This window comes from Oncorhynchus gorbuscha, linkage group LG09 (assembly GCF_021184085.1).
Source record: "Oncorhynchus gorbuscha isolate QuinsamMale2020 ecotype Even-year linkage group LG09, OgorEven_v1.0, whole genome shotgun sequence".
Taxonomy (NCBI): Eukaryota; Metazoa; Chordata; class Actinopteri; order Salmoniformes; family Salmonidae; genus Oncorhynchus; species Oncorhynchus gorbuscha.
In genome coordinates this window covers 46,255,940-46,271,889 of record NC_060181.1, presented here as the reverse complement: position 1 = coordinate 46,271,889, position 15,950 = coordinate 46,255,940, and the positions used below count along the sequence as shown (strand labels likewise).

At 41.5% G+C, this 15,950-nt stretch overlaps 1 pseudogene; it reads left to right on the top strand.

Annotated features, from left to right (window-relative positions):
* Window positions 1–15,950, top strand: part of LOC124044395 — a 117,464-nt pseudogene that overhangs the window by 79,799 nt on the left and 21,715 nt on the right.

Below are 15,950 nucleotides of genomic sequence, written 5' to 3'. Positions count from 1 at the left end.
TGGGTCTTCCTTTCCTGTTGGTCCTCATGAGAGCCAGTTTCATCATATAGCACTTGCTGGTTTTTGTGACTGCACTTGGAAGTAACTTTCAAAGTTCTTGACATTTTCCAGATTGACTGACCTATGTCTTAAAGTAATGATGGACGTGTGTTTCTCTTTGCTTATTTGAGCTGTTCTTGCCATAATATGGACCAAATAGGGCTATCTTCTGTATACCACCCCTACCTTGTCACAACACAACTGATTGGCTCAAACACATTAAGGAAAGAAATTCCAGAAATGAACATTTAAAAAGGCACACCTGTTAATTGAAATGCATTCCAGGTGACTACCTGATGAAGCTGGTTGAGAGAAGGCCAAGCGTGTGCAAAGCTGTCATCAAGGCAAATGCTGTGTTACGAATCCCTTTTGGGGGATGGTAATGAGACCCGTAACATAACTCATGCAAATTATTATTGTGACAAAGTAAAAGTGTGAACGAAATAACCACGACAACAGAAATCTACCGTCAAACTCTAGGTTTATTTATAAACACACGGTAATGGGGGGAGCAGGAAAAGGGGCTGAGCTGGACCCAAGGAAAGAAACAATAAATATACAAAAACACACCCCTAAGCTAGACTAGCCTACTTTAACAACAACTAACTAACTAACCAAAAATACAGTGGGTGGTCCGCCCAGTTCTAACTAGTGTATTTAACAAAGTTCACCTACGGGTAGTGTATGCCCATGGGCAACTTGTCTTGGTTTCCCCCTTTTCCCACAAGCAAACAAACAAACACCATAACCAAAAACAATACTCACAGGTGATGAAAGTGCTATGGAGGTGCTTTAAACAAAAGAGAGGTTTAAGACACAAAGCGAGAGTGAAACACAGAGACCTACAGACATGGCATCTACAGAGAGATTGAGCTAGAGATTGAGCTGAGCTGAGCTTTAGAACAAACAAATGATGGGGTTTTTAAACCATGGGGAAGGAACTGTGATAGGTCAGGAAATAGGAGGAGGTGTGTCTTCTGATTGATGATTGATTGTTGACTGATTGGGGAGTGATGATTTCCACCTAGGAGGGGAGAAGGAGAGAAAAGGAACACACACACAGGATACACACACACACAGGATAACTGTATCCGTAACATGCTGACTACTTTAAAGAATCTCAAATCTCAAATATATTTTGGTTTGTTTAATACTTTTTTGGTTACTACATGATTCCATATGTGTTATTTCATGGTTTTGATGTCTTCACTATTATTTTATAATGTAGAAATGGTAAACAATAAAGAAAAACCCTTGAATGAGTAGGTGTGTCCAAACTTTTGACTGGTACTGTAACTATGTGGATTATAACCAGTTTGATGGATGTGAGAAGACATTGAGAGATAAAGATAGCTGGACAACCACATGATGATTCACTGAAAGATCCAGAACTTATGTCTGGATCTAAGAGTTCAAAAACGTTCAATAATGTGATTATTTACGTCATAAGTAAGTTATTACAGGACCATCCTTACCAAATCACAAGAAAGCAGGGCATATGTAATTTTTGTTAAGGGTTGGTCCCTCATCACAAGACTTCCCGTCTTAAAGTAAGCAGTCAGGGCAGTAGTCAGGGAAGCTACTGTGGGCTGTGAGTCACAGCACAGCTAACCTCACAAAACCTTATCGCATTACAACATCCTATGGACTGTCATCATAGCAACTGGGGAGGACTAGCTATCAGAGAATCCATCATGGCCTTTGCCAGTCAGAGCTACGGTTTAGAGTATTTACTTCGAAAGAAGAAGGAGAAGAAGGAGTGAGTGTTTTCCCCTGCCTGCATAATGTTTCTGAGAGGATTGTGTAATGTTTGCTCTAATTTCCCTAACGTCTTTTTTTCTCCAGATATTTGTATTGATGATCTTGAAATGTATTGAAATTTATGTCCATTGGATTTAAATTTATACCAACATTATTATTTTATTTTATCGTTATTTTACTAGGTTGTCCCATTGAGGTCAAAATGCTTGTTTCACAAGGGATCTGGCCAAAGGGCCACTGTTGTCTTTGAGTAAAGTATTACCAGTCATGATTTACAGTACCATCATCTAGTTATTTCATTACCTCATTGACCTGATGTGTTGACCTTTGACCCTCAGGCTGGAGCGGCTGCAGAGGATTGTCAGTAAGGTCCAGATGGAGTCTGGGTTGTGTGAGGAGCAGCTCAACCAGGTTGAGGGTTTGCTACAGATGGTGAGTCTCACACCCTGCCGGGGCAGACAGTCACAGCCAATGTAGACTTTATAATGTACAATCTGTTGCCCTACAGATTTGTCAGCACAAATCCATGCTGCTAGACTGAGTAGTCAATGATACAGTGATTGAATACCCCACAGTTATGTGAGATTGGATGTGTTCGGATGTTCAAAAGCATTCTCAGGCTCATGGACTGATGTCTACTAATGCTGTATTCAAGATGGAACACATGGTGTCATAGTGTTTATACTGTATCTATGTTCTAGGATCTCCGTTTGCTGAGCTCAGCAAAGCCTGCTAAGCACACAGCAGAGGTAGAGACAGACCTGGACAAGGCAGAGGGCATGATACGGTACCTCTTCAATGACGTGCAGCTGCTGAAGAACGGACGCCATCTACAAGCTGAACAGATGTACCGCAGGTCAGAACAACCACTGAGTAAAACCACCAAAATAAAATCTAACTTTGTGTCACAATACAACTGGTGTAGACTTTACCGTGAAATGCCTGCTTACGAGCCCTTCCCAACGATGGTTAAAAAATAATAGTAATTGTAACACAAAATAAATAAAATAAAATACACAAGAATGGAGCTATATACAGGAGGTACCAGTTACCAGTATCAGATCAATGTGCAGAGGTATTTGAGGTAGAAATGTACTGTACATGAAGGCAGAGTAACGTGACTAGGCATCAGAATAGATAATAGTAATAGTAAAATAAGAACAGAGTAGCAGCCGCAAATCATGACTGTAAAAGTGTGTGAGTTTGTAATGTGTGTGTGTGTGTGGGGGGGGGGGGGGGGTGTTAGTAGTGTATGTGAATGTGTGTGTGGGTTTTTGTGTTGGAGTGTCAATGTAGTGTGTGTGAGTGAGTGTGTCTATATAGTCTAGTGAGTTTGAGTAGGGTCAGTGCAAGATAGTCAGTACTGATAGTTTGGGTACCATTAATTGACTATTTAGCAGTCTGGCTATTCCGCAGTCTTATCCACTACTTATCCATTACTGTAATATTGTGAGGCCTTGTGTGACACGCGATGAAAACTAAGCCCTTACTGTATTGTTAAACGAACTTGTTAAATCTAATTGATTGAAATACCTGTTTTGTTGTCATTGAACAATTCAGCATTGTTTCTCCTGTTTTACCTCCAGAGTGTACCGTCTCCACGAGCGGCTGGTGTACCTTTGCAGTGAGTACAACCTGAGCCTGAAGTCCGGAGTGACTACCACCCAAATATCCATGTCCCAGATGCAGACCCTTCAGCAGGTTCCAATGAGGGTGCATCCCGAGCTGGATGAGGTGACCCTGTGCTACATCCAGGACCTGCTGGCTTGGGTTGAGGAGAACCAGAGGTGGGTGGACCAGGGGGAATGGGGCTCGGACCTGCACACCGTGGAGTCCCGGCTGGGCAGCCACCGCGGCCTGCACCAGTCAGTGGAGGAGTTCCATGCTAAGATCAACAAAGCAAAAGCAGACGAGGTACAGTGTGAAAAACTACCTGGGATGGGATTGGAGTTAGGGGAAAATTAGACTGAGTCATACCATCATTGATCCTCTTTGGTTACTGCCAAAATGATCGCTTCTTTTTTTTAGCCATGCTTCTTCTCTAATCTTTAGTATTTTTCTATTCCCCATCAGAGTCAGCTCTCCCCTGTCAGCAAATGTGCCTACAGAGACTACTTACTCAAGCTGGAGTTGCATTATAGCAAGCTTCTGGTAAGTTATTGACTCAAAATATTAACGTACAACTACAACTTTTCAACAATCTGCCATTTATCTAATGCTTCTCCAATCTCATTGTGATTCTTTTCTCCTCAGAGTTCTTCCAAGGCTCGTCTGTGCAGCCTGGATGAGCTTCATGCCTTTGTCACTGCAGCCACCAAGGAGTTGATGTGGCTGAATGAGAAAGAGGAGGAGGAGGTTAACTATGACTGGAGCGAACGCAATACCAACATGAATGCCAAGAAAGACAACTACTCGGTATCCAAGAGAAAGAAGGAGAAGTTCTTGGAACGTGTACACCGTTTCGGACAGAGATATGAGCGGCCAATCGTTGCCAAATTTGCTTTCTTTAAATATAAAATAATAGTTAAAAGACTGGGTAAAAGGCTTGCTGGCACGAAAATAGACATGAATGATCAGTTCCCGAAGGAAATTGCAGAACGGCGCAAAGTTCTGTACCCAATCTTCAAGGAAAATAGATTGAAAGGAAAAAGTGTAGCTCTCGTCGTCGACAAACTGTATATTGATAACCAAATGTTCCGAGACACAAAAACTACTCCAAGGCTATTCTAAATATTTCAAAGTTCCCATAGAGTCGTCGAATAATGGAAGACCCAAAACTAGCCATTATAGAGATTGTAATGAAAAAATATATATAGAAAAGCAATAAAATTGAACAATTGTTAAAGAAATAAACTACAACTACACTTTACTCATCTAGTTAGGGAATATTGGGGGAAAAAATGTTTTAGACATTCCATTTACAGTATTTAATAAATTGATAAGACATCATTAGAAGAAAGGATAATTAGTGAAATAATACATCATGAAATATAAAGGAACTGGAACACAAAAGTACTGAATCAACATGGAAGAGATAAAACACAGAGGACATAGAAGGCACAGTATGTGGGTATGTGTATTGTGATGGAAGTTGGGGTGTGTTTTTGTGTTTGGAAAAGTGTGGAGTTAAGTGAAAAAGGATAGTGGCAGCAAATCCCAGAGCCCATGTGTGTTTGTGAACAGGGGTTGTGAGAGAGAGCTTTCAATTTTGTGCAGATATGGGATACACATTTTAAAATGAATTATTAATATATTTGATGTATTTACTGTCATGGTGGAATGATCCACAACCCTATACTCTAGACACCCAAATGAGTGACCCATACTGACAACACAGCTCTTAGCTCCCTCTGTAGATGCCTACTGGATAACTTATTTGTATTGCTTTTAATCTTTTTAAATGAATTTATCTTATTAACACTTTGTTCTAGCTAGCTATTTGTGTAGGTAGCTATCAAGTAAACGCAATGATAATAGAAGTTCTTATGTATTTTATGGGGCTACTGTAAGTAGCCTATACGCAGCCAAATCAGAAAGATGAATGTGGTCAGAGACCTACTAAAGCAGCACCGCCCCCTCAAGATTCTGAGCCTGCCTGGCAGGATTGGTCCTACAAAGCCAAAGCCCACTGATACGAGAGCATAACATAGAAGGAAATTCAGAAAGCTGCTAATGAAAACCTTGACAACCTTGTACCTAGCCGGTTGGTGGTCCCCACCCAGGCAGTGGCAGTGCTGGCAACACTAGCTGCTGTAACCCATGGGGAGGGGGTCACACTCGGACATTCAGAGAGGGGGCATATTGTTGTGGCCCTGGTGGCACAAAATCATCAACAGTCTGACTGCACGGAGATGCTTTGGAATAGGATCACAACGGGGAACCAGCGTGTGGGTGTTTCAGGGGAAGGGGGTGTATCTGATCTCCATCACCTAGGACTTGACATTGGTTCATTAAATCTCTCAACTGCAACTGTATATGTATTTATAAATCAAGTCCCTTCTTGATTTGGGATCTGGGATGGAACAACAGTTTAGCATCTGTGTTTATGGTTGTTTGTGGGGGAAAGGGATTGTGTGTGTGTGTGTGTGTGTGTGTGTGTGTGTGTGTGTGTGTGTGTGTGTGTGTGTGTGTGTGTGTGTGTGTGTGTGTGTGTGTGTGTGTGTGTGTGTGTGTGTGTGTGTGTGTGTGTGTGTCACACAACTGTTGCTAGGGAGTAAAGATGTTAGGAACAATATAGGATGAATCACAATAACTGTTTGCTAAGATAATAATTGCTTGCCAAAATGTAATTTTTGTAATGTCAATCCTGATAAGAGGTAACAATCCTTTGCATGAACCACCTACATTATTACAAATATGAATTGTTATTTATGAAAATTAAGATAAGCAGGATGTTTTATATATATTTCTTAATAGCTATATATAATACAAATACAGGTGAGGGCGATGGAAATGCTTTTGGTGGCTGATTCTGCTTCTGTTCGAAGGATTGGCCCTGATCTTTCGGGGCCTTGGTATCCGGGGGGACAGGGGTGGTCTGCCGGTCACTGAGATGACAACCCAACTTGGGATGGGGAGGGGTTTTAGCGGGTGGAATAGTGAGGAACAATTGGAGGTTAATTTAGTAGCAATGCAAATATCATGGTATAGCTATATGGACACTCAATCACTGTGGTACATTTAATGGTGAGTTTACAAACATATATTAAACGGAAAGGGAAAGGGGGATACCTAGTCAGTTGTACATCTGCATGCATTCAACTGAAATGTGTCTTCCACATTTAACCCAACCCCTCTGAATGATAAATAGATTTGAAACGTGTACTTCATTATACTTCCTGGGGTGGCAGGGTAGCCAGTGGTGAATTTGCCAATCTTGGTGTTCTCTGGCAAATGCCAAACGTCCTGCACAGTGTTGGGCTGTAAGCACAACCCCCACCTGTGGACGTCAGGCCCTCATACCACCCTCATGGAGTCTGTTTCTGACCATTTGAGCAGACACATGCACATTTGTGGCCAGCTGGAGGTCCTTTTGCAGGGCTCTGGCAGTGTTCCTCCTGCTCCTCCTTGTATAAAGGCGGAGGTAGTGGTCCTGCTGCTGGGTTGTTGCCAGCAGCAGGACCATGGCCTCCTCCCCGTCTCCTGATGTACTGGCCTGTCTCCTGGTAGCGCCTCCATGCTCTGGACACTACGCTGACAGACACAGCAAACCTTCTTGCCACAGCTCGTATTGATGTGCCATCCTGGAAGAGCTGCACTACCTGAGCCACTTGTGTGGGTTGTAGTAGACTCCGTCTCATGCTACCACTAGAGTGAAAGCACCGCCAGCATCCAAAAGTGTCCAAAACATCAGCCAGGAAGCATAGGAACTGAGAAGTGGTCTGGAAAACCATTCCTTTATTGGAGGTGTCTTGCTAATTACCTATAATTTCCACCTGTTGTCTATTCCATTTGCACAACAGCATGTGAAATGTATTGTCAATCAGTGTTGCTCCCTAAGTGGACAGTTTGATTTCACAGAAGTGTGATTGACTTGGAGTTACATTGTGTTGTTTAAGTGTTCCCTTCATTTTTTTGAGCAGTGTATAAATACCTGGAATATTTCAATTTGAGAATCTCACATAAAATTGGTTAAAGTTATGTGTAAAATAGGTGTAAAATAGTAAATAATGGCTACAATCTCAGAAAGTTTAAAACTGTCAAGAGTAAAGTAAGTTTGTCAAATATCAGCAGATCTATTTATTATTCATGTTAGGTGTTAAAATCAGATCCAACAACAATATGAAGGGATTGGAAATGCAGGGCTTAAAAACAAAGGTGTTATTGTTCGATTGATGTTTTCTTTTAAATCCACAATTAGAATCCCTCCACACCATCAGAGGATCTCGATACTTAAAAAAAAAACTTTTACATTACCGTGTAGTTTACAAATAAAATGGTTTCATAATAGCGCTTGATGGTTTTTGCGACCTCACTTGAAGAAACTTTCAAAGTTCTTGAAATGTTCCGTATCGACTGACCTTCATGTCTTAAAGTAATGCTGGACTGTCGTTTCTCTTTGCTAATTGGAGCTGTTCTTGCCATTTTATGGTCATGGTCTTTTACCAAATAGGTCTTTCTTCTGTATACCCCCCCCTACCTTGTCACAACACAACTGATTGGCTCAAACAAATTAAGAAGGAAAGAAATTCCACAAATGATCTTAAAGCACACCTGTTAATTGAAATGCATTCCATGTGACTACCTGATGAAGTTGATTGAGAGAATGGCAAGAGTGTGCAAAGCTGTCATCAAGGCAAAGGGTGGCTACTTTTAATTCTCAAATATATATTTGGATTTGTTTCACACTTTTTTGATTACATAATTCCATATGTGATATTTCATGGTTTTGTTGTCTTCAGTATTTTACAATGTGGGAAATAGTAAAAAAAAAAAAAAAAAAAAGAACCTTGAATGAGTAGGTGTTCTAAATCTTTTGACCGGTAGTGTACAGTATATATTTTCCCACCAAAAGTAAAATATTCACACCCTGAGTCACTACTTTGTAGAAGCACCTTTGGTGGTCTAATGAACACGAGGGGAGACAGAGCTGGTTTCAAGCGCAGGGCGATGTTTATTGCAAAGGGCCACAGGAGGAGGCAGATAGCTGGGTCCAGGGGCAGGCAGAAGGTCATACACAGGGGGTCCAAAAGGGCAACAGTACAGGCAGGGAAAAGGCTAGTAAGATCAGGCAATAGGTAGATAACAGGAAATCCGATAGGCTAAACTACAGGCAGGGAATAGCAAAAGGCGTTGTTAGTGAGTCAGGCAAAAACTATCATACATGGAGGAGTAAATCACAGGGAAACCAGCGCTCCGAAAGACATTTACATTTACATTACATTTAAGTCATTTAGCAGACGCTCTTATCCAGAGCGACTTACAAATTGGTGCATTCACCTTATGACATCCAGTGGAACAGCCACTTTACAATAGTGCATCTAAATCTTTTAAGGGGGGTGAGAAGGATTACTTTATCCTATCCTAGGTATTCCTTAAAGAGGTGGGGTTTCAGGTGTCTCCGGAAGGTGGTGATTGACTCCGCTGTCCTGGCGTCGTGAGGGAGTTTGTTCCACCATTGGGGAGCCAGAGCAGCGAACAGTTTTAACTGGGCTGAGCGGGAATTGTACTTCCTCAGTGGTAGGGAGGCGAGCAGGCCAGAGGTGGATGAACGCAGTGCCCTTATTTGGGTGTAGGGCCTGATCAGAGCCTGGAGGTACTGAGGTGCCGTTCCCCCCACAGCTCCGTAGGCAAGCACCATGGTCTTGTAGCGGATGCGAGCTTCAACTGGAAGCCAGTGGAGAGAGCGGAGGAGCGGGGTGACGTGAGAGAACTTGGGAAGGTTGAACACTAGACGGGCTGCGGCGTTCTGGATGAGTTGTAGGGGTTTAATGGCACAGGCAGGGAGCCCAGCCAACAGCGAGTTGCAGTAATCCAGACGGGAGATGACACGTGCCTGGATTAGGACCTGCGCCGCTTCCTGTGTGAGGCAGGGTCGTACTCTGCGGATGTTGTAGAGCATGAACCTACAGGAACGGGCCACCGCCTTGATGTTAGTTGAGAACGACAGGGTGTTGTCCAGGATCACGCCAAGGTTCTTAGCGCTCTGGGAGGAGGACACAATGGAGTTGTCAACCGTGATGGCGAGATCATGGAACGGGCAGTCCTTCCCCGGGAGGAAGAGCAGCTCCGTCTTGCCGAAGTTCAGCTTGAGGTGTTGATCCGTCATCCACACTGATATGTCTGCCAGACATGCAAAGACGCGTGTCACAAAAACAAACAATACTTCACAGTGATTGGGTGCAAAAAACTGATCTAAATAGTGTGTGATAATGACATTTTGGTGTGTGAACAGGTGAGTAAAATTACATTGATTGGGATCTGGAGCGTGAGCTGCGTTCATGGGAATCTAGGGGTTTGAGAGTGTGAGCTGGAAAGTGAGCTGCGTTCAGGGCATCTACGTTTTTGAGGGTGTGAGTTGGAAACAGATGTTACAGGCAGTGATTACAGCTGTAAGTCTTTTTGCGTAAGAGCTTTGCACACCTGGATTTTACAATATATATATATATATATAGTGCCTTGCGAAAGTATTCGGCCTCGAGCTGTTTTGCAAGGAGGAATGGGAAAAAATGTCAGTCTCTCGATGTGCAAAACTGATAGAGACATACCCCAAGCGACATACAGCTGTAATCGCAGCAAAAGGTGGCGCTACAAAGTATTAACTTAAGGGGGCTGAATAATTTTGCACGCCCAATTTTTCCGTTTTTGATTTGTTAAAAAAGTTTGAAATATCCAATAAATGTCGTTCCACTTCATGATTGTGTCCCACTTGTTGTTGATTCTTCACAAAAAAATAGTTTTATATCTTTATGTTTGAAGCCTGAAATGTGGCAAAAGGTCGCAAAGTTCAAGGGGGCCGAATACTTTCGCAAGGCACTGTATATATATATTCCCATTATTGTTTTTTAAATACTTCAAGCTCTGTCAAGTTGATTGTTGATCATTGCTAGACAGCCATTTTCAAGTCTTGCCAGAGGTTTCTTCCTTCCTGACCACCCATGTAGGCCAAGTTAGTCTCTTTCTGACAGTTGTCATAGATTGTGGCTAGAGAAGCCTGTAAATCTCTTGATGTTACCCTGGGGTTATTTGAGACTTCCATGAGCATCTTTCGGTCAGCTCTTGGGCTGAATTTTGTGGGACTACCTGCCCTAGGTAGATTGCCAGTGGTCTGGAATTTTCTCCATTTGTAGATGATCTGTTTGACAGTGGAATGATGTACTTCGAATTGCTTGGAAAATGATATCTAACCCCTCCCAGACTCATGGGCATCAATAATCCTTCTTCTAAGTGCCTTTGATAGGTCTTTTGATTTTGGCATGATGTGTTACCAAACCAGACCAAGTTTCTGGACCTTCCCAAGTTACTCTCTAATGATTTTCTAATTATTTGCACTTGTTGTGGTGCACCTGATTCAAATCTTTGCCATTTTATGTCATAGGGGTATACTGACTTTTTTCCAATAAAAGTTAACTTTGTTGTGTGTGATTTGTTAATTGGTTTACCTTTGGTTGGAATTTAGCTCAAATATCCAGGTGTCCAAATATGTAAAACAAAATAAAAAACACTTTGCAGGGGGTGTACTTACTTTTTCACATGACTGTATCTAATTTAGATTCAGGGGGTCACCATGCCACTGCACTGGTTACCGTAAATCACACATCCAATCCCAAAGTAAACAGACTGAAGTTAATGGTAGATCTGTGATGAATTGTCAGCCCAAAATAGATAACATGCTTATTTGAAACAGAGCCAGGCCACATTCAACAGAGGGTTATTGTTTAGGAAACTATTTCAAGTTCCCTTGTGTCAAGTAAATTAAGTTAGACAGTAGAAGGGCAAACTAACGTTTTTAGATCAGACATGCTGTGTAGTATGTTACATCTGCTCGATTCTTGTCGTAATTATTTCAGAAGACCTTTGTATTCCTATTTTGCTTGTTAGCAACTCCATGAAAAAAGGACTGCAGGTGGAATGGCTAGTTATGGTCCATTATTCACTTTTCTGCTCATAGAAAGTCCAGTCAGAGTTGGAGGACTTGAAGAAAGACCTGACCAATGTGGCTGAGAAGACACAGAAGGTACTGACATCCGCTCAGCAGTCCAGCTCCGCCCTAGTACTGTGTTCTGAGCTGGATATTACGCTGAAGTAGATGGAGCACATCTACAGCCTGTCCTCCGTGTACCTGGACAAGTGAGTCCCTCGCTAACTCTGATTGTTACTACATGCATATCAAAACCATAAGACCAATAAGTAACATCTTCAATCTAAATAGTTTATCTGAATCATAATACACACACAGCTAACACTATACACCACTCCTTGTTTAGACTGCAAACCATCGACATAGTGATCCGCAGCACAAAGGGTGTAGAGGACACCCTCAAAAAGTACGAAGCCCATTTACGAGATGTCAACAAGATGCCAACAGACGAAAAAGAGGTGGAGAACTACCGCACCCAGCTAAAGGTACAGTATCTCTGTTAGAATTAACTGTATTCTATCCGTTGGTGTGTAGACAATGCTTTCATATGACTTAATGATTTCTATGCATTTCTAGCAATGTTCCTCTCTCTCCCCCTCTTTCTTGCTCTCTCTCCCCCCCTCTTTCTTGCTCTCTCTCTCTCTCTCTCTCTCTCTCTCTCTCTCTCTCTCTCTCTCTCTCTCTCTCTCTCTCTCTCTCTCTCTCTCTCTCTCTCTTTATATATATATATATATATATATACTCTCTTTATATTATATATCTCTCGCTTTCTCTCTCTGTCTACTCTCTCTCTCTTTTTCTCTAACTCTCTCACTCGCTCTCTGTCTCCCTCTTTTTCTCTTTCTCTCCCTCTCTCTCTCTGGTAGACAATGCTTGACGAGGCCGAGGATGACCAGAATACGTTCGATACTCTCCAGGAAAAGCTGCAGAAGGCGATGGTCGTAAACGAGCAGATGACGCAGGTCCACAGCGAGCACGATGCCGAGCTGGAACACTTTCGCCAAGTAGTGGCTGTGCTAGAGGAGCACTGGCAGGCCGTGTTCGTCCAGATAGACCTGCGCCGGACTTGCTGGGGAGGCAGATGCGCTCCTACCGCGAGAGCTATGACTGGCTCATCAGATGGCTCAATGATGCCAAGCAGAGGCAGGAGAAAATCCAGGCTGTGCCCATCGGTGACAGCGAGGCCCTCAAGCAGCAGTTGCACAGGAGAAGGTACTGTACAACTGATAATAAAAATAATAATTCTACCAAGATGCTCAGTGTTTTATATAGTAACAGGGAAACTCACCTAATCCACCATCGATGTGAGGCACCCAGGACTAGGAGGCTTCCATTACAAATAGGGGAGCTGAAGATTCTTAGCTCGATGATGGAATGTAATGTAATGTTACGTTATCAAGACTCGGTTTTTCAGTTTTACAATCTTTTATTATTGCAGAAACTCCTAGAAGAGATCGAGAAAAACAAAGATAAGGTTGAGGAGTGTCAAAAACATGCAAGGTCATATATTGATGCGGTCAAGGTGCGTATGCAGATCAGATGTCACTTAAAATAAGATTATGCAAATGCAGATTTGTTGCATCAATGATATTTGTATATTATGTCAATGTGTTTTCCCCAGGACTATGAGCTTCAGTTGTTGACGTACAAAGCTCTGATGACACCTCTGGCTTCGCCCCTAAAGAAAACCAAAATGGAGTGTGCATCTGACAATATCATCCAAGAGGTAGACATATAGACATGATGGGGAATTTATTTAATAGTCTTTTACAGCTTCAAGTAGCTTTAAAGTTGTTTACAATTACAGTGAGCTGCAAAAGTATTGGGACAGTTTTAATTAAACAATGATTATGAGATATAGGTGCAGACTGACAGCTTTAATATGAGTTTATTGTCATCCATATTGGATGAACCGTTTAGAAATGGCAGCAGGTTTGTACATAGTTTTAGGGGACCAAAGGTATTGGGAGAAATTATATGTGTATTAAAGTAGTCCATCATCAACAGTCAGAAATTTAGTATTTGGCCACATATTCCTAGCACACAATAATTACATCAAGCTAGTGACTCTACAAACTTGTTGGATGCATTTGCTGTTTGTTTTAGTTGTGTTTCAGCTTATTTTTTGCCCAATAGAAATTAATGGTAAATAATGTCTCGTGTCATTTTGGAATAACTTTTATTGTAAATAAGAATAAGAATGTTTCTAACACTTCTACATTAATATGGATAATCTTGAATTAGTCGTGAATAATGATGAATGCAGGCATAAATATCATACCCCCCAAAAATGCTAACCTCTCCTGTTATTGTTGTGGTGAGAGGCTAACATGTCTTGGGAGGTATGATCATTATTCACAATTGTTTCAGGACTTTAAACATCTGGAATTGTCTTTCAGTATGTGACTCTGAGAACCCGCTACAGTGAATTGATGACTCTGACCAGCCAGTACATCAAGTTTATAATGGAGACACAGCACCGACTTGAGGATGAGGAGGTAATTGAGGGACAGATTGAAAATAGGCAGCAGCTCCCTGCTTATCCACTAACCATAACAACAATATCCTGGTCCAAGATCTGTTTGTGCTATATCATGTCAACTCTGTTCCATGCCAAACATTTTGTGGCATGTCAAGGAGTGGCATGATGGCACGAACAGACTCGCATACGCAGGCTATAACAACAGTTACTATAAAACACTCTCTTTATGGAAAATCAAATATATCCTTGTCAGTATATAGTACCAGTCAGAACACCAGTTCACCAGTTTTTCTTAATTCTTTACTATTTTCTACATTGTACAATAATAGTGAAGACATCAAATCCCCATTTTTGGACCTTATCTCTTATTAATCAAATAATATATCTTCCACAATATCTTGCATAAAAGTAGGATTAGATTATGTAGTAAATGTCAGTAATTGGGATTGGCTTGTTTACGTACAGTAGCTTTGACATTTTACAAACTTCTGTACATGGCCGTGTAGGTGCTCCGAATTTTTCCTAATAATAAAAAAATACTGATCAACTTGATTTAAACTTAGCCTCTGTGGGTAATACACTTTGCATGATCTTTGCACATTATTATTTCTCTGCTTCTGTCCTTTCAAGTTTATTTCCAATTTTAAAACATGGTGGATTGAATTTGAAGAAGGTAAAATATAATACAATCTTAGTCCAAGGTAAAGTTCAAGAGTAGTAGCCAGTAGTTAGTACATTGAACGTGTTCTTTGATTGATTCTTATTTGATTTTAGTAATGAAAGATGAAATGGTTACTACAAGAGAAAACAAGGAAAAATACCTCAACTGCATTATGCTATTCAAGATCTCAATAGTGTTGTTGCAATGTAAAGTCTCACTATGTGAGCCATACATTAGGTATGGGATTATTTTCTCAAAGCAAATAGCAAACATTTCTGTTAACGGATATTTATTCATTTGAAATACATTTAGGTTCCGACATTATTGACAACCATGATAAAGATGAGCAAAAATGACTGTATAAAATAAATTGTGTGCTCAAAAACATTAGAACTTTTTTAGCATACAATTTTGTTACGTTACAGCCTTATTCTAAAATGTATTAAAAAAAAATGTTTACTCATAAATCGACACACAATACTCCATAATAACAAAGTTCAAACATGTTTTTAGAAAGTTTGCATATGTATTTTTTTTTTAATGGAAATTTAACATTTACATAAGTATTCAGAACCTTTACTCAGTACTTTGTTGAAGCACCTTTGGCAGCGATTACAGCCTCGTGTCTTCTTGGGTATGACGCTACAATCTTGGCACACCTGTATTTGGAGAGTTTCTCCAATTCTTCTCTGCAGATCCTCTCAACCTCTGTCAGGTTGGATGGGGAGCATCGCTGTACAGCTATTTTCAGGTCTCTCCAGAGATGTTAAATCGGGTTCAAGTCTGGGCTCTAGCTGGGCCACTGAAGGACATTCAGAGACATTCAAGCCACTCCTGTGTTGTCTTGGCTGTGTGTTTTTAGGGTTGTTGTCCTGTTGGAAAGTGAACCTTTTAACCCAGTCTGAGGTCCTGAGCGCAAGGGAGCAGATTTTCAAGGATCTCTCTTTGCTCTGTTCATCTTTCCCTCGATCCTGACTAGTTTCCCAGTCCCTGCCGCTGAAAAACAAGCCCTCAGCATGATGCTGCCATCACCATACTTCACCGTAGGGATGGTATTGGGCAGGTGATGTGTGGTGCCTGGTTTCCTCCAGACGTGAAGGTTGGCATTCAGGCCAAAGAGTTCAATCTTGGTTTCATCAGACCAGAGAATCTTGTTTCTCATGGTCCAAAAGTCCTTTAGATGCCTTTTGGAAAACTCAAAGCGGCTGTCATGTGCTTTTTACTGTGGAAGTGGCTTCCATCTGGCCGCTCTAGCATAAAGGCATGATTGGTGGAGTGCTGCAGAGATGGTTGTCATTCTGAAAGGTTCTCCCATCTCCACAGAGGAACTCTGGAGCTCTTTCAGAGTGGCCATCGGGTTCTTGGTCACCTCTCTGACCAAGACCCTTCTCCCACGATTGCTCAGTTCTTGGAAACCTTCAATGCTG